This window comes from Nanorana parkeri, unplaced genomic scaffold, assembly GCF_000935625.1.
Source record: "Nanorana parkeri isolate BGI_ZX_2015 unplaced genomic scaffold, ASM93562v1 scaffold672, whole genome shotgun sequence".
In the NCBI taxonomy this organism is placed as follows: Eukaryota; Metazoa; Chordata; class Amphibia; order Anura; family Dicroglossidae; genus Nanorana; species Nanorana parkeri.
This window is the reverse complement of record NW_017306940.1, coordinates 168,813-188,741: the sequence shown is the minus strand read 5'-3', so window position 1 is coordinate 188,741 and position 19,929 is coordinate 168,813.

Sequence of the window (19,929 nt, the reverse complement as noted above, 5' to 3'; positions counted from 1 at the left end):
ACAGCTGATTAAAGCCGATATACGGCTGAAATCAGCCGTACCAGCCTGAAGTGAATAGTCGAACAGCGTTCGGCTCACTTTGCTTTAGGTCGGTCATTCACTCAGCTACGGCAGCTGAGTAAATAGACCCCTATATGTTTTTTATGTGTTCCTATTCATAGAGCATGCCTAAAAATAATTTAAACAAATATATTTCCTACCATTTTTTTTTTATTAGGTTTAAACATAGGACTCTACAGGCAGATTCTATTTCCCAGAATAATGACAATGTGCAAATAAGGGAGAATCTGAGAGAGAGTGCATCAACATATAATGTATCACCCAAGACTTGAGATTTTTAAACCTACATTAGGAAAAACAGTGTCCACATCTAGTTTACAATGTATAATGAAATCTGCCAGCGCAGTACAGACTAGATTAATTATGGTAAACGTAATTTCCCATAACCCGCCTCATTGTCATTACATGGAAGGGGAAAGCTAACTAAGATTTTTTAGCAAATGATGTGATGCCTACTGTGATGCCCACTGTCCCCTCAGACAGGAATATAACAGGTTTAACACTATAGTAGCATTCTTCACAGAGACAATGATACTTTGAGTTCTTATTTATAGCATAGATATAAGCTTTACAATTTTAAAAGATTGTTTTTAATGAAAGTAAAGGTGCAGAAAAAATGTACAGAAAAAGAAGTTACATAAAAGAGAGACAAATAATAGAACAGTAAAAAGGGAATAAGAATGAAAGAACTCATCAAAGTCCTGAGTTCTATGGGTTCCAGGTAGAGCCCAGTCAATGAAGCAGAAAATTGATCTGGGATTAGCGCTCTCAAAGTAAAGCTTGGCAAAGGTTCTGTTCTTAAATTTTAATGAGCGCTCATTCTTCTTGGTCAAAAAGAGCTCCCAGAATGGGAGCTGCCACTCCCAGAATGTCCCCCTCTGCCCCTCCCAGAATGTCAGTTTCACAAAAGTAGCCATATATTACCACTTCAATAAACAATAGATTATTGTTTGTTATACAATTAGCTATGGATACCAGACTTGATATACCTGTAATGCATGCTTCCCTCAAAAGGGATATTGTATGTATTTAGGCCTCTGGACCTTTCAAGCCCAAAGTGTTTAGTATGTCTGTAATCAGTATTATCTGAAACATCTAAATATGTAGTTGTTATTAATACATCACCCCCAGGTTCAAACTTATGAATACTGAGTTAAATTTTGAAACTCACTTTACTGACAGGGTAGGTTGAGGGTCATTTGCTCATTATCAGTGCAGACCATCTTTGGGGCCTAGCTGGAACTTGTCCAATGTTCTTGTGGCTGATCATTTTACGATCTTCTCTGTAGGAGTTTAAGATGGAGACCATAAAACATCCTGGCCTGAACAAATTCGGGTACTTAGTAGACTGTGTTTATTGAATATGTATTAAACATATGTTTAATACATATTTAATTTGATCATATTTCAGAAGTGGCTCCAGCAAACTGAGGGCAGAATGAGTTCCCCAATTAGTATTGGGGTGCCTAGACCTCATTATTGTCACAGTAGGGAAAGGTTAGAAGCTGACAGGTTTTTATTACTGTCTGTTCTTGCTGGGGAAATGTCTTCCTGTACCTCTGTCACCGGGGGTAGAAAACCTCTTTAACAGAAACACAAACATCACAGATACTTTTTTTTTTGTAGTACATTGTAGATAAAAAACATCACGATAGATGTTAACACTTTAATAAGTGTCTGTATACATGGTCCCAATTGAGCACTTATGTTGTACCCTGAGCCTTCACATTTCAAGTTATTTTTAATATTTGAGGTGATGGGTATTTTGTAGCATAGCTATAGACTGATGGCCCATTAAGGGAACTTTCAACTTTTGCAAATCAAGCCCTAAGGGGTATATTTATAAAGCAGTAAATACAACATTCACCAAGACTTTACTCCAAGTGTATCTTCCGGGTGCTGTGAATATTTGATACATGTTACATTCATTGTTTTAGAAATATATCAAGCATGCTTGTCCTTGCTTTCATTGTATACTGAGAATTTATTTTGTATTGCCGTCTGGGGAAATATCCCTTGCACCACTAATATATTTAATTGTCATTGCCTTCATTCTCCAGTTCACATATTGTATGCCAATGCTCTACTTCTCTCATTTGTAACCTAAGAAAGTTGTCCAGAGCACTGAATCATTAGGCAACTGCCGTGTTATTACAGAGAATGAAAACATGCATGTGGAATGATTGTTTGTATACTTAAAATAACTTCCTTAGGATGTGTGCTTTCCATGTTATTCATTCCAGTTGACTTGGATACACTACACAATCCAGCAGTTTGCCTGGATACATTTGGTGAGTGCATGATTCTGGTATATCCCAGAACCTAGGAAACCAGTCATTAATGTGATGATTCATTAAACAATTTGTCTGATAGACTTAATCCCAGAATTTAAATAAAAAAAATGCAGAGTGTGTTTTGTGTTTTCATGTTACCAAGCTGCAAAGCAATTGGCTGTCTTAGTAATATACAAGTAATGTTAGCTGAGTGAGCACAACAGAAGTGCATTGTAAACTCTTATTTTCACCTTGTAAAGCTGAACAAAAGACTGCAAGTGATTAAATGCTTCTATTTTCCTGCTAAAGCATATCACATTATTTTATTAACATAAAGGTAGTATTAGAAAATATGTACAATGCCATTGCTGACCTTATTAAACTAAGAGCGTATGGTTGCCGGGTTGTGATGCTGATCATCTGCATGTAATTATTTTCAAGCCACTTAACTGAAACCATTATGCAGCATGTTAAGTCATAGATAAGCCAGAATTCCTCATCTGTGTACTTGTTCCAGGCCTTTGGGGTTGATTTACTAAAGGCAAATGGGCTGTTCACTTTGCAAGGGAATTTGTACTTGGCAGGGGAAGTTTCCCCTTAGCTTAGTGAATGAGGTTAAATTTCACTTTGTAAAGAATAAGCAATCAGGTAAAAGGAAAATAATTTTTTTTTAAAACAGCATTTTTGATTGCACATGATTGGGTGAAAAAAAAGTCAGCAGAGCTTCACCTCTTCACTAAACTAAGGAAAAATTCCCCTGGAAATGCAAATTCCCTGTTTGCCTTTAGTAAATCAATCCCAGTGACTCATAGTACATATAACATAGTTCTGAACCCAGAGTATCAGCAAGAATGCCAGGCAACGAGCATTTCAAGAAATTAGTAGTAGCAGACCATATATTGCAACAAGAACAGATTCCCTTTAAATCCCATTAGCATTGATAAGTATATTGGTATTGTTGACAAAGAGCTGTATTTAAAAGTTATGTTTTCAATTGTTTTGTCAAAGCCTTTAATTCAGCTACGAGGTACCTTAAAGGGTTATGGGGTTAGGGCTTTTCTCCATAGTTATCCTAAGGGAAACGGGAGGACACAAACTAACGTCCTCCCATCACCCAAAGCTCAGTATACCGCGAGCTACCGCTTGCGGTATACTGAGACGCCGCAGCTGAAACGGATCCCGGCAATTATGTGAGTGACAGCTGGCTCTGTGTTAGCTCACTTCCTGATCTACTGAGCCGACCTGTGACAGTCTCATTGTCACAGGTCGGCTAGAACTATGAGGATGAGTGAAAAGCACTCACCTCATAGTTCTCCTTTAAGTACAGCATTGTTTCTTAAGTGGGGTTCCATGTACTGTCTATTAAAATCGAGCTTACCTTTAAGGGGTTGACTATTTTTCCATCACCAAGGATGCAAAAAACCCTCTAGAAAAGCAGAAAGGACATCTGGGTAAGTGCAACTTTTGCATGGCAAGTCTTTCAATGAATGACCCGCCCACTGGACTTTTAAAGCAACGCATGGCCTTTATTAACCTGAACACCAACCCATAAACAGGATGTCAGTGCATTGTCAGTGTTGGGCTGTTCTGCCAATCATGTGAAATCCCACAGGAGTTACTATAGCGAAGTAAAAATACACATAGGTAGATTTCAGACAGTGATCCCGAAGGTTCTGTCTTATTTTGAAGAGTTTTGTTTGAATACATTTGCCTGAGATAATTACCAGAAGTGTGCCTATTTGTATGTTTTCTCCACTGAATAAACTCCATATATCTTGAAAATTTTATTCTACTTACAGTTTGCATGGATTAATGGTTGGTCTGTTTGGATTTACATTCACCCTACTGCTTGTCATCAATTCAGTTGATTGACACCTTTACAGTGGCATGTCATACAGATGTGTGTCTTTTAAAGGCACGATGACAAATGATTAAGATCTAGTCTGTGTATTTCTTCATTGCTGTTGCTGGTAGTTCAATTTACAAAATGATTCATTTAGGATTCCTTAAAAGGAAATTTGTTTTTTGAATCTGTTATGTAAATATAAGCAGGGCCGCCATCAGGGGGTACCTCCGATACTCATGTAAGGGGCCCGGGCTGCCTTAGGAGCCCGGCCGGGACCCTTACATGAGTATCGGTCAGCCAGTGACAGGCGCGGAGGACCCCTGGCCCTAGCAGCGCCGGGCCCCAGCATTCCCGATCCAGCGGCATAAGAGCAGTCTGGGGCCCCATCAGCGCCGCTGCTCGAATGATCTCGGTTGCATAATAAGGCCCCATTCACACTAAGCGACACTTACCTCGAGCGGATTTCCACACGGCGGGATAGCGTGACAGTTCGGGTGACATTCCAGCGACGATCGAGCGACCTTCACCGTCGGGCAGCATTAAAAAAAAAGGAAATTTGTGCGACATCCGCGGTGAAAAAGGGTCCTGCAGGCGCGACTTGCGATGGGCGACATGGACCTGTACACTAAGACAGCTCCATTGAAAATCATTGGCCGTCGACTTCTCGCGATATTGCGCGGCAAAAATGTGCGATACTGCGGCGGAGCTGGATTTTCCGCTCAGTGTGAATGGGGCCTAACAGTAACAGGAGGACGCACAGGATCACAAGGCACATTGTGCCTGCAGTGCGTTCGGGTGCGATTAAAATGCTGCTAGCACTATTTTGATCGCACTGCACACGAACGCACTGCAGGCACAATGCGGGCGATCGCATTGCAGCCAAAGGGCGTGACTACGGTGCCATTCACTTCAATGGCCCGCCACGCCCCCTCCAGCCTGGCAAATAAGTGAGTCATCGCAATGCGGGCAGTGCGTTCTGGCTAGAATCAAGCCAGAGCGCACTGCTTATGGTGTGAACTAACCCTAAGCCTTGCGTCCAGTAGACATGTGCGATTAGTTTTCGGAAAAATTCGTTTTACGGACGAAATTCGTTAGCTGTAGTCTGTACGCTTTTTCGTTTGTGGACGAATTTTCATCAGCAGAGTGACAATTAAAATAAAAATGTTAATGTCACTTTGCTGCAATGAAACAAACAATATGAACATGAAACGGAAATGAACATTCGTACAGGCTACCGCTAACTAATTTCGTCCGAATCCCGAAAAATGAAATAACGCAAAATTATGAATGAAACTCAACATTTTTTTTTACCCATGCACATGTCTAGCGTCCAGCGGGTCAGGAAGCCTTGCGTCCAGCGGGTTATGTGACTGTGGGGGGGACATTAGAGTGTAAGCTCCTCTGTACAGAGACTGATGGTGCAGGGGCTGCAACAACTAATCGACTGAGTCGATTAAAATCGATGATGGAAAATGTTGTTAATGTTTTGCATCATCGATTAGTCAGCTTTCGATTAGTTGCCCCTGTTTGCAGCTCCACACGCACTCCACACGCCGCACCTCCTCCACGCCTCTCCCAGCTCTGAGCTCTCTTCTGCCGCTGCCTGCCAAGATGATCACGTCGTTGCAGGGAGACTGAAGTGTGGGGGAACGGCAGCTGCCGACAGTCTCAAGATCTCGGAAGAAAGTAAAGTTGCTTGAAGAGTGTGCAGGTAAGACTTTTTTGCTTCCGTGGTGGCGATGCGGGGGGGTGTCTGGGGTCGGCGGTTGGGTGTGTGTGTAACGACACCAGGCAGTGCGGGGGTGGCCCGGCCTAAAGCCGTGTAAGGGGCCCCGAAATTTCTGAAGGCTGCCCTGAATATAAGTGTTAAGAGGTGTATTCCACTTACACTTTCTGTAATGTTTACACATTCAGTCAGGCAGAAGTATATTGAGAGCAACTATGACATCTGTGGCTCTCATACACGGAAGCCACAGTCTTGTTTGTCCGTTCCTTTCTTCTCTTTCCCATTAACAGAAGGCTTTGTATTCTGTGGATGGTTTCACAGAAAACAAAAGGGTCTATTCACGAAGCTGCCGTAGGCAGCCGAGTGAATGACTGACCTGAAGTGAAGTGAGCCGAACACTGTTCGGCTATTCACTTCAGGCTGGTACGGCTGATTTCAGCCGTATATCGGCTGAAATCAGGCGTACATCGGCTTGCTTCGCATGGCTTCTGGATCGGCTGAGCCGAACCTCCGGCAGGCTACTCACTGCTGTTCGGCCTATTCTTATAGATGCCGAACAGCAGTGAGTGAATAGCCGAATGCCGCTGAGCGGCATTCGGCTCAGCTGTTCTGCTCGGTCCCTCAGAGGGACCGAGCAGAACAGAAAAATAGTTTAAAAAGTAAAAAAAAACTAAATAGAAAACAATTGTGCGGAGCTAGCAGTGACAGCTAGCTACGCCAAACAGTTTTCTATTGTCCGGCGGTTCTGCTGCCATAAAAAAAAAAAGAAAATCTCCCGGGCGCTCTGGGAGCCCGGGAAAAAAAAGCAGCAGCAGCAGGTAGCAGCAGACTCCCGGAGCGCCAGTGAGACTTTGCTGTTTGGAGATCAGTGTCCCTTGTTAGCAGGTAACCAGGGACGCTGATCTCTCTGCAAGTGGCCGGAGCCAGCCGTAAAAAGATCACGGCTGGCTCCGCCCAGCTGTCAGAAGCAGGCTGTCAGCGCGGCTTAGCCGAGCCGAGGCATATGCATTCGGCTCGACTGAGCCGCTCGGCCACGTTCGGGAGCTGTACGGTCTATAGTGAATAGCCTGTACAGCACCCCTTTGGTTCTAGTGAACCAAAGGGGTCCTGGGCCCGAAGCTAGCCGAAGGATAGGCCGAAGCTACGGCTAGATCCTTCGGCAGCTTAGTGAATAGACCCCAAAGTGTTCTGTAAATGTGCAAGGGGAGAGGAAGGGCAGACAAGCTACAGTATGGCTTCAGTGCATGAAAGCTGCAGTTTTTCTGCAGCAGCACCAGAAGATAGCATGAGATATATTATCCAGCCTGAATAAATGTGTAAATATTACACTACTGACAAACATACTCAAAATGACATACACCTCTGGAGTTTTATATTAAAAGGGTTATCCTGTGTATAATTTAAAAACCTAGTAGAATGAGAGAAATGAAAAAATAGTTTGTTCCCTTAATCTGTTTGGACATTTGATGTTAATGCACACCATCACTGAAATGAGCAGAACCCAAAATACCAAACTCATGGCTGCCTCCTCTGGTGCTGGGATCAGTCCAAGGTTCCACCAACTATGTCAAGCTGTGGTCTGGTTTCTGTGTAAGGCATCTAAGGTAGATCTGAGTCCCTCCCCAAACTTCACTAGCTGTTGGCCAGATATGGAAGGTTGCTGAGGTTGGGGAGGGAACCTACGGTATGAATCAGCCTCAAATCAGGCTCAAATCTCTACGTACAGGAATACCAAACAATGGTGACATTTTATGTTACAACAACGGTTATTTAAATCTGTCTGTTTAATACAGGGTTGCTGGGCCAGTGTAACAAATGCCTCTTTAGTAAATTACTTTCTTAATCTACTCACACAAACCATCAAATGCTCCCATAGGATCCAGCTGGATCTCCTTGGTCTAACAATACGACATTGCATGGAGTAAAACAAATAACAAAAGTTGATAACAATGGAGTACTAACAATAGATAATATATTACTATGATGGACTGGACCTTCTTTGGTGAATACTCTATTCCTGTTGTGTGTTTGGTTTACCCAGCAGCAGAGCCCAATGTCCCAGGAGCTTACCTAATATGAACTGAAAGGTGTATGTGCAAATCAGGTGAAAACATTTTAATCAGAAAATAATAAAGAATAATTGTCTACCTGTTAAAGTGCTAGTTTTAATGCGAGAGATAACAAGGGAGTGGATGAGTAGTTTTGCGGTTTCATTGGTGAGGAAGGGGCGTATTTTGGAGATGTTATGAAGGTGGCAGGATTTGTATAGTGATTGCATGTGGGGAAGAAAGGTGACGTCCGAGTCAAGGATGACACCTAGCACCTTGGCATGAGGGGAGGGTTGGATAGTTGTGTTATCAATCTCAAGGGAAATGTTGGGAGAAGGTGCACGGGTAGGAGGAAATATCATGAGCTCAGTATTTGAAAGATTGATTTTTAAGAAGTGTTGTGACATTCAGACTGATATGTCAGTTAGTAGATTAGTGACACGCAAGGACACTGAGGGGGTTAGTTGTGGATAGGGATGTCCCGATTCCACTTTTTCAGGACCAAGTACAAGTACAAGTACTTCCCCGCATGTACTTGCTGATACCAATTACCGATAGCAAAAGGCGGAATGCCAGGGCCCGGTCGCAATTGCGACCACTGCGTCCCTGGTGTTGCCGCCAGTGCTGGAATTTGGAGCACTGTATAGCTGGTGGTATTCTGCGTTCTTGTTTAATCATTATACAGTTATGCAGAATACCACCAGCTATACATTTTACATAAAGTCAGCATACCACCCCCCACAGTCTCCCATCCCCCCCACAGTCTCCCTACAGCAGTGACGCAACACTCCTCCGCACAGCCACCATGGAAGGTAAAGTTTTAAAAAAAAACATAGCGCAAGCTTCGGCGCTTTGTATCGGGGCATTTTGACAAGTACAAGTACTTGTCAAAATGCCCTGTATCGGGCCCGATTCCGATGCTAGCATCGGTATCGGGACATCCCTAGTTGTGGAGTAGAAAGATATATTTGAGTGTCTTCCACATAGAGATGGTATTGGAAGCCACATGAGGTTATTAACTGACCAAGAGAGGTGGTGTAGATAGAAAAAAGAAAGGGGCCTAGGACTGAGCCTTGGGGGACCCCTACAGAAAGAGGAAGAGGAGGAGTTAGATTTGTAGGTGACACTAAATGGGCACTTAGCTAGGTAGGAGGAGAACCATTAGAGGGCAGAGTCTTGTAGGCCAAGCGAGTGGAGTTTTTTGAGGAGGAGTGGGTGGTCAACAGTGTCAAAAGCAGCAGAAAGGTCTAATAGCAAGAGTAAGGAGTAGTGGCCATTGTTTTTAGCTGTAAGTAAGTCATTAGTGAGTTTTAGGAGGGGTGAAAGCCAGACTTTAAGGTGCCCAGAATGTTGTTATTAGCAGTGTGGCGACTCAGGCGGTTGTAGATAAGGCGTTTTAGTAGTTTGGAGGTGAATGGGAGTAAAGAGATTGGTCTGAGATTATTGAGTAGGGTCCAGTGAGGGTTTCTTGGGTATTTGGGTGACCAGTGCATGTTTTAGAGGGGAAGGAAAGATGCCAGTAGAGAGGGAAAGATTGAAAATGTGAGTAAAAGAGTGTAGGATAGAGCAAGAGGGTGACCAAAGTAGTGGTGAGGGAACAGGGTCTAGGGGGCAAGTAGTAAAGTGGGTGTCTGAGAGAAGCTTTGCAACCTTGTCTGTGGTGACAGAGTCAAAAGAGGAAAGTTTTAAGTGTGATGGTGGGTGATCTGCTCCCGAATTGTATCTATTTTGTTTTTTAAATGAATGGCAATGTCCTGGGCAGTGAGTGAATTAGTGGGTTGGGGTGGTGGGGTATACAGTAGAGGCTTAAAGGTAGAAAAGAGTTGATGAGGTGTGGATGAGAGTGTGTTAATGAGCGTGACAAAATAAGTCTGTTTGACAACACAGAGGGAGGAATTATATTTTAGTAGGGCAGCTTTATACAGGGTGAAATCTTGCAGAGACCTAGTTTTCCACCAAAATTGCTCAAGAGTGCGGCTATGCCTTTTTTGATATCTGGCTACTTCAGTTTGCCAGGGTTGTAGCGGACGTGGTCTAAGTCTGCATGTAGTGAGGGGAGCCAAGGTGTCAAGGTGTCTAGGGAGGATGAGAGTGAGCTCTTAAAGACAGAAGTAGTCAGGTCAGGGCAGGACAGGGGTGAGAATTTGTTGTAGCTGTTGTCTGTAGCAGAGTGTGGAAGAGATGGCTTCAGGTGGTGAAGGTTTCTCTGGGTGACAGTGTGCCACGTAGTGGGATGTAGGGGGAGGACATGAATCAAAAGTGACCTAGTGATTAATATTATTAGAAGCCGTTATGGCACCTTCATTCATTTCCTCCTCCCCTAGTTAACATTGAAAACCTCTTAGTAATATTACTAATAATAAACCCCTTACTGCATTTTTTTTCTGCTAAAACTTTTTTCATCTGGTATATTTTGCATTTATATGGCAGTCTTTTACAATAAACAAAATCTTGGTTTATCCATAATATCTTTTTAGAAGTTGTTGGATACTGAGGTGTACACTACAGTCAACACAAAAACATTATAGTTGTCTTTGTCTATGATATACACTGTGAAAGTTTAATATTGTAACTGTAATATTATAACAATTACAATAATACATTTCACAGTGTAATACATTAAATGATCTTAATAAATCAAGGACTTTTAGCATTTTAACATGTAACTTCATTGTTATATTTAAAAAAAAAAACATATTCTCTTAATCCCTCCCATTGTCTTTTATTTCCAAGAACAGTGACAGTCTTTTACAATAAACAAAATCTTTTATCCATAATGTTCTTTTAGACGTTGCTGGATATTGAAGTGTACACTACAGTCAACACAAAAACATTAGCGTTGTTTTTGACTATGATATACACTGTGAAAGTTTAATAATGTAACTGTAATATTATAACAGTTACAATATTAAACTTTCACAGTGTAAGACATCAAATGATGATAATAAATCAAAGTCTTTTAGTAATTTTAACTTGTAACTTCATTATTATATAAAAAAATAGCCTTTTATCCTAATCCCTCCTATTGCCTTTTATTTCCAAGAACAGTGACAGGAGAGATTATCACTGCTGTATTATCTGTATTAAACACTTATGTGCTTGGAACAGAAGGCATATCAGCTATTATTTTCTGCAGTGTACACTTAATCACCATCATCACAGCATCAATGCATCAACTTAAACAAACACTTACCTTGTTTATCTGCCTCCAGCAAAATGCAGACGTGCTCCATACTCTCTTCATGCTTCAGTCATTTGGAACAAGTATCACCACCTCCTGAGTGCACATCCCCACTTATCTACAGAACGCTCAGTTCAAAATATTAAACCAAAACTTTCCATTAGCAGACAAAAAAAAGTGATTAAAGTTGATCCTTTGAGATGCTCTGGAACAATGTTATTTGTAAAAAGAAGGAAGCCAGAAGAAAACAATGCAGCTGCTGATCACACCGTCTTGAACGGTGCAAAGAAATGATTTGGCTCCCTCATTTGATATCGTTTATAATATGTAAGATTTGCTTGTAAATAAGGAGTAAAGGAGAGATAAATATTTTCATTGTGATCTAGTGATATTCAGTCAAAATCACCAGCTACTCAGAATAAAAACAGAGACACACAGGCACATCAGACTGAGCGAAAACTGGATGCTCAACCCAAACATTAACCGTTTACTGCCTTTAGGAGAATGTTGTGATGCTTAGTTTGGCTACCAGCTAGAAGCCCCCCCCAACCTGCAATGAATGTAAGAGAATAAACCCCCTTACATTTATAGCAGGTCAGGGCTTCTAGCATGTAGCCAAACTAAGCATCACAACAGGAACGCTAAGTGATATTTAAGGATCAAACACCATTTAATCAATGTATGCGTTTACAAAAACTGTTAATTATTAAATGCAACTGCAATGAATACCTGAATCTGTCTTGATCTCAGCTCATGTGATCCCATGCACAGTGGCACTCAGACTGGGAGAGAGATGGGCAGACCTCTGTGCGGATCAAGCTCTACTGCAGGGGTTGGCAAACCGTGGCCCTTCAGAAGTGGTGAAACTACAAATCCCTTCATGCATCTGCCTCTGGGAGTCATGCCTGTGATTGTCAGATTCTTTCAATACCTAATGGGATTTGTAGTTGCACCGCAGCTGGAGGGCTGAAGTTTTCCTACCCCTGCTCTACTACATTGTCCAATGCTGTGTGTTTTCCCCCCCTGAACATGCTTACAAAAGAGGTGAGTGTAGAAATGTTCTTTATTGTCCAATCATCAGGCTGAGGAGAACTGGTGACCAAGCTGACTAAGCGCAGTAGTGCGGAACAAACCAAAACGCTTATCTGCTGTATGTGATTTTTGGAATAAAGTTGCCCAATGTTTTACCTAATTTATGGACTCCAACTGTGCTTATGTGTATATAATGTGCAGTGTGGTAAAGCTGAGGAGTTATAGAGAGTTATAGTAAGAGGGGCTGGATGTAGAGAAGAGCTTCAGTGTTGAGCTCTTCACCCAGCAGAGAGGGTGTGCATCCTGGACCAGGTTGGTCCATATATTGATTCTTTAAGGGTTAGCAAGATGCTTATAAATCCAAGATGCAGTGCCTGGAGAACTGTGCGGCCTGTGAGTTTGATTAGCCAGTGTCACGATTGTTGCAAAGTGTTTCGAATATTGCGTGGCAATTAAAAGGCTTTGATTGTTGAAGAAGACGACACACTATTCAACCTTAAAGTGTATTTCCACTTTTGCAATCAATATTGAGAAAACCCCACCATGAGGTTGATTTACTGAAGGCTAACAGCCTGTTTACTTTGCAAGGAAATTTGCACTTGTTTTCCTTAGCTTGGCAAATGTGGTGCAATTTCAGTTTGCAAAGAATACCCAATCATGTCCAAGAAAACAAAACAAAAAAAATGTATTTTTGCTTGCACATGATTGGATGATGAAAGTCGGCAGAGCTTCACCTCATTCACTAAGCTAAAGTGCAAATTCCCTAAAAAAGGCAACTGACCAGCATTAGATGTGAGAAAGCCAAAGGACATGCCATAGCGCACTGGAAAGGACCAGGTAAGTAAAACAGCTTTATTTGAGTCCTGTAAACAAAAAGTACACTGCAAGGGTAATTTGATTTATTTGCCCCTGAAGTTCTTCTTTAAAGATGAATTCCAGCAAACAACTAATTACAGAGGTGAAATAGATATATGGGAGCTGCTTTACCTGCCAAGGGATTTGTATTGCTGTCCAATAAGCCCTGCAACATACATGCAGGGCTTTCATTGCAACATACATGATTAGCTACCTGTGCTGCTTCTCGCTACCCCTCTCGCTAAGTTCTACTGTACATGGACTGCAAAAGGCTGATACCATGTCAAATTCAGGTACTTACACAGCTTACATTTACAGCAATACATTTAAGGATAAATGTGTGAGTACAGGGCTGCATTATTTGTGTCTTTTATATCTGCCTGGAGTTCAGCTTTATAACAAGGGTAGAAAGAGACTTGCTGTGCATGGACTCTGTGTAGGTCGTTGTCCATTTGCAGATGGGAAGGGTATGCACACTTCTGCTGCAGGGTCACGTGTTTTAGTTGTCTGTCCATTGAATGTAGGTTACAATATTTTAAAAGCATCTCTCAAAATGCTATATGCTAATGTACACACACGCAGTATAATTACTGTGTAATTACTGTGTAATTTTACTATTATGAAGCTGAGTGCTTAACTAAAACAAATGTAGCAACAAAATGGCAGATAAAGGTCTCAAGCTGCACTCATATACCAGTAGTAAATATGACTTGAGAAATATTATTGAAAGAACCAATGGAAATTAAAACATGCATTTTTTTAATTAATTCTACAAAATAAAAAGATAGCTTGATAGCTTTCCTCTTGTGGCACGTGCACATAATTGTACCTCTCCTTGTCATCCAGCCGCACCTGTAAAGGAGATTCAGTTGTTTCAACACAAACGGTTGGTGGTTGGTTCTCTTTATACCTTTGATTATTTTGGCAATCAAAAGATGTTTGCATTGACTTATAACTCCTAAAAATGCCTAAATGAGTTCTTCTCCAGGCAGCTGATGGCCAATAAGACTAATAGACGTAAGAAACATGAGACAGACGCATAATGAAATGTGAACCATACCTTTTAATGAAGTTCATTTATTTTGATTATGATTGGGAACATTTCAAAATTATGGTAATACTACTACTTCCACTAATAATAATAATCATAATAATAAAAATGTAACTGGTTGCAGTTTTGTAATTTTTATCTTTTTTCCCTAGTGATGTTTTATTCCAGTAAGATTCCATTTTGTTCAGCATCTAATCCTGCAAACATGTTTTTTTTCTGCATTTTTGATGACTTGCGTCATCACTGGTATACCATGAGCTTGTTTTATCTTCCTGAGCATGTTTTGTTGTTAAAGCCTTCATTATAATTGAAAAGTGTTGATCAGACTCTCAAGGGAAACAGTATGAATCTCAAGGTCAACAAAGCTATTAGAGAATACCTGAAATGTCAATATATGTTTACCTATCTTCCATGTTTCTGTTAAATCTCTATTCTACAAATTGCTGTCAGTAAGTATCTATAGAAATATAGAGCATGGCCGCAAAAAGAGAAACCGCATGTGTGTAACTACATAACAGAAACATGCATCAGAAATGCCATTTATATACTTGCTTTGGAGGTATACAGATTGCCTAGAAAGGGCTTGAAGTGTGAGTTGGTTGGTGCCAGGAGGGTATTTATGAGTAATGCCAAGGCGAGGCAGCTGTCAATATTTTTAAAGCTGGCAGTAGCTAAGATGTACCATGAATGGACAAGACATTGGAGGTAAGTTTGGTGGTTCATGCCATTTTTCTACATTATCAGTCTAAAGCAGGGGACTCAAACTCAATTTAGTCGAGGACCACTGGACACATTTTTTTGTCCCGTGGGGGCCGCTGCTATATACGGTACCAGTTTTAATGTATGCACATGTTTCACCCCCCTCCCTCCTTTCCTTCCAAGCCCCCTCACCTGTTTGCATCCGTGCAGGAAGGAGGCACATCATCATTCCCTGGTGATCTAGTGGTGATTAGTAAGGTCTAGTGCTGACCTTACTAATCATCCATCATTCAGCCCGAGCTCAGAACTGATAGAGCGGGGAATCAAGGCCGACTTGAGAAATATTGAATTTTCTGTTTTTTGTTTCTTTTTGACTCATATGTTAAAAACCTGTTTTAAAACTTGCTTTATCTTATGGAAACCAATAAAAACTTTGAAACCCAGAACTGATAGAGCTCCGGCCGGAGCTGACAGGAGCAGTTCTGCGGTCTGCAGCCGACAGAGATGCAGACCGTGTAGCTGCTCCCACAAGTCGGGCACGTGGTCCGTGACCATGTGCCCGACTTTTCAGCTGGCTGCGGGCCACATAGTACCGGCTCGCAGGCCGGAGTTGGTCCGTGGGCCGGTACTTTGAGACCGCTGGTCTAAAGTAACACAGTTAGCATCACAATATCATTGTAGGTACTAGTGACTAGTACTAGATGGCAAAATAACTTTGCTGTTGGGTTTATATACCACAGCACCGGACAGCAACTTACAGTGGACCCTCTTTCACTAAAAATCACATCAGCATTCAGTGCTGATATTAAATCATTTTATATTGATAAGTTAAATAAACATATTTTAACTTTACTTACAATTACTGTTTTTCCACTTCTTGGGAAGGTTCCATCATCAGTGCATTGATGGGAAATCTCATATGTACTACATACTACTGGTTAAAGGAGATGATGTGGAGTACTGGAGGTGGAGATGATTGAGTGAGAACAATCGAGCAGTTGAAGCAGAGGAAAAGAGAAGGGGAGAGAGTATTACCATATTGTGCTGTTTTTGACTATTTATAATATGATGGTGAGTTCTGGTGAGTGCGGTTGATATTTACAAACACAGCGGTGATTGGCAGAGGAGAGCAGAGAAGATCACATGCTTACTTTATATTGTGGACTTGACACAAATTTAACCTCTTGCCGTCCGCCCGTAGTAAAAAAACGGACGGACGGCACTGCAGCATCTGCGGGTTGCCGTCTCCGGCAATTTTTTTCTGGGTATGGATAAAGGAATGCAAAATTTGATAAGAGGACTGAATAAGTTTGATTGGCACAGTACTTGATCACTGGATGATTTTGTATTGCAGGGAACAAATGGGATTGACATGTTATATGATCACTGGATGGGCATGTTTTACAGTGTATTAACTCAGAGGAATATATATTTGATAATATTTTTTAATGAGCACATTGTTTTTATTTAATTATAGGGTTAATTCTTTTGAGCGCAGCGCATTTTGGTATATAATACATACACATGAATACACTTTACCCTACTCTAGAACATGCACTAGTTTCTATAAGAGAATACACTAAAAGTCACTTAGCTTAGGTTGTTGCTGGTCTACAAATTTTGTATTGAACAGGACTTTGTGGTGATTAAGTGTTCTCAGGAAAATGGCTTCTTGCCGTGGCTTAGTGTTGTCCTTCTGGTACCTTGGCCAAGTGCATTCTTTCGTTTCCATGCAATTAAGTCCTCCTTATGGCTTCTGACTATCCAAATATACTATATTTGCTCCCATTCACTCACATGAGGACTCCATGATTGGTCCAAAGAACACAATCATATTGTTTTCAAAACTGCCATAAGTTAATGTTCGGCTCTATTCCGTCTCCAAGAACGGTCTTAAATAATCATTTTCTTCCTGAGTTCCCTGGCCCTGACACTCACCAACTGTGAGCATATCAATGTGACCATTGATCTAAGGAAGACAATTGATTATAATAGCAATGTGAGCTCTTTTAATTATACTGGTCCCAGAGAAGATACAGCCTTGTTTCACCAGTTTTCACTAATCTTCCCTGTACTGTTCCCACATATTTTATTATTATTACATATATACTGTATGTGCGTGTCTGAAAAATCACAATTCTGAGTTACCCCACAGTAAGGTCAGAAAGCCTGTCGCAATGGAAATCACAATTCTTTTGCAAGCCACGGAGAATGTCCTTAGGGAGGTCTCTGTAGTGATATAGGTTAAATAGGCAGGCAGCGAGGCACTGTCTTTTCACCCATGGGCAAGAAGCAACAGGAATATCTGGAAAGAGTTGCTCAATATGAGCCAAATCTTTGTAATTTTTATGAACGTTCCAGTCCACTATACATGTAAGATGACATGTCCAACTTTTGGAGTGCAGAAGGTTAGGAAGTTAATTCTAAGTGTTTTAATTGTTCCATGGGTACCTTCAGTACATTACTTGGATGGTCAGAAAAAGATGCTAGGGAGATGAATTGATATTTTTGAAAAAAGTAAAGAAGTTTCTGTAAGGCATTCATTTTTAGAATCGCTGCCCTCTTCACACCACAAAAATAGTGATTTGTCCCAGGAGTGAATGTTCTAATGTATGTGGGAGAGGAGTAGAAGGTGTTTAATCGAGTAGAGGCCTGTCAGGTTAGTAGGTATTTTGATACCCAAATATGTTATAGTTCTCGAATCCCAAACAAAGGGGAAGCTTGTTTTGTAGGTAGTGATCATGTCATTAGGTAATGTGAGATTAAGTGCCATTGATTTTGAATAGTTAATTTTAAAATTGAACAATTGGCTAAACGTATCCCCAGGAATTTTAGACCTTTAATTTAAAACAATGTTTCCCTAGTCAGGGAAAGATGCTTCTAGACATGGACGTATGGAAGTATGGAACTATTTTTTGTTAACTTGTAGAGATGCGCGAAGCGATGTTGGGTGTTACTATGTGGTTTGTTCTAAATAATATGACAAAATAAAATAAAACAATTATAAGTACTGTATGTATGGTTACATAACGGGGATACTTGAATTGAAGCAAAACAAATTCTTACAAAAAAATAAAAAGGTTTGACACTATATACACTTTAAAAGCAGGAGGCCGTAAATTGACAGGAGTTCCCCTGGTGCTGAAATCTAAGGTGCATTAAATGTTAGTATAGATTCACTTAAACCAAGACAGCAGTGTTCACGACTAGGTCTGAAGCATTTATGGTGAGGACAGACAGGCGGTTCATTTAATGTGTATGGTTGACCCAAGAGCTACTGCACACTGTCAAGAATGTCCCTGGGGGACAGTGAATCTAATAGGCCATGCCAATTCAGTCTTGGAAATAGACCTAAAAATCCCCCTTTGTCATGACCTGCTTGAAGATTAATAAGTAAATAAAATATATAAATAGATTATTTAGTGGAGTATTTATTACTAGTTGGACACACATCAAACATACAACCTCTTTCTGTGGGAATAGCATATTAACAAATACAGTGACATTAAAAGAAAACCCTTTATTGAAGGTTATCTTAATTTTTTTTTAAATAGGCTCGCACAAAATAACACTTTGTGTGTGTGTGTGTGTGTGTGTGTGTGTGTGTGTATGTATGTATATACAGTATCTAACAGATACACATTTTTGTAAATATTTTAATATATAATTTCATGTGATGACACTGAAGAAATGACACTTTGCTACAATGTAAAGTAGTGAGTGTACAGCTTGTATATCAGTGTACATTTGCTGTCCCCTCGAAATAACTCAACACACAGCCATGAATGTCTAAACCGCTGGCAAAGACAAGTGTGTCTTGCCTACAGTCAAGCATGGTGGTGGGAGTGTCATGGTCTGGGGCTGCATGAGTGCTGCCGGCACTGGGGAGCTACAGTTCATTGAGGGAACCATGAATGCCAACATGTACTGTGACATACTGAAGCCGAGCATGATCCCCTCCCTTCGGAGACTGGGCCGCAGGGCAGTATTCCAACATGCTAACAAACCCAAACACACCTCCAGGACGACCACTGCCTTGCTAAAGAAGCTGAGGGTAAAGGTGATGGACTGGCCAAGCATGTCTCCAGACCTAAACGTTATTGAGCATCTGTGGGGCATCATCAAACGGAAGGTGGAGGAGCGCAAGGTCTCTAACATCCACCAGCTTCGTGATGTCGTCATGGAGGAGTGGAAGAGGACTCCAGTGGCAACCTGTGAAGCTCTAGTGAACTTCATGCCCAAGAGGGTTAAAGCAGTGCTGGAAAATAATGGTGGCCACACAAAATATTGACACTTTGGGCCCAAATTGGACATTTTCACTTAGGGGTGTACTCGCTTTTGTTGCCAGAGATTTAGACACTAATGGCTGTGTGTTGAATTATTTTGAGGGGGCAGCAAATGTACACTGATATACAAGCTGTACACTCACTACTTTACATTGTAGCAAAGTGTCATTTCTTCTGTGTTGTCACATGAAATGATATAATAACATATTTACAAAAATGTGAGGGGCGTACTCACTTCTGTGAGATACTGTATATATATATTAGATTATTCCCATTTTTTATGATACAACAGTGGAGCAGAGGCAGATTTATAAACTAGAAAAAACATGGCCATGCCTACTGTAATTGCACTGTCATTGGGACCAGGGCCGTCTTTAATATTGATTGGACCCCGGGCAAACATTTTCTTGGGCCCCCCACCACGCCCCCATGCAATATTGCCCGCTATATGCTGACAGAGCAGAGCCACGCTGCAGCTGGGATGGATCCAAAAAATATTGTCCAACCTTTGCAGCCTGCAAAACCCCCCACAGATCCTGCAAAGCCCCCCTGAGATCCGGCAGACTGCGGGGTCTCTGCAGGATCTGTGGGGGGCTGTGCCAGATCTCAGGGGGGCTGTGCATGGTCTGTGGTGGGCTTTGCAGGCTGCAGAGCCCCCTAGGTTCCTGCAAAGCCCCCAACAGATCCCGCAGAGACCCCCTGAGACACTGCAGTCTGCAGGATCTCAGGGGGGCTGTGCAGGATCTGTAGTGGGCTTTGCAGGCTGCAGAGCCCCCTATGGATCTTGCAAAACCCCCCACAGATCATGCACAGACTCGCTCAGAGCCTGCAGGATCTCAGGGGGGCTGTGCATGATCTGTGGTGGGCTTTGC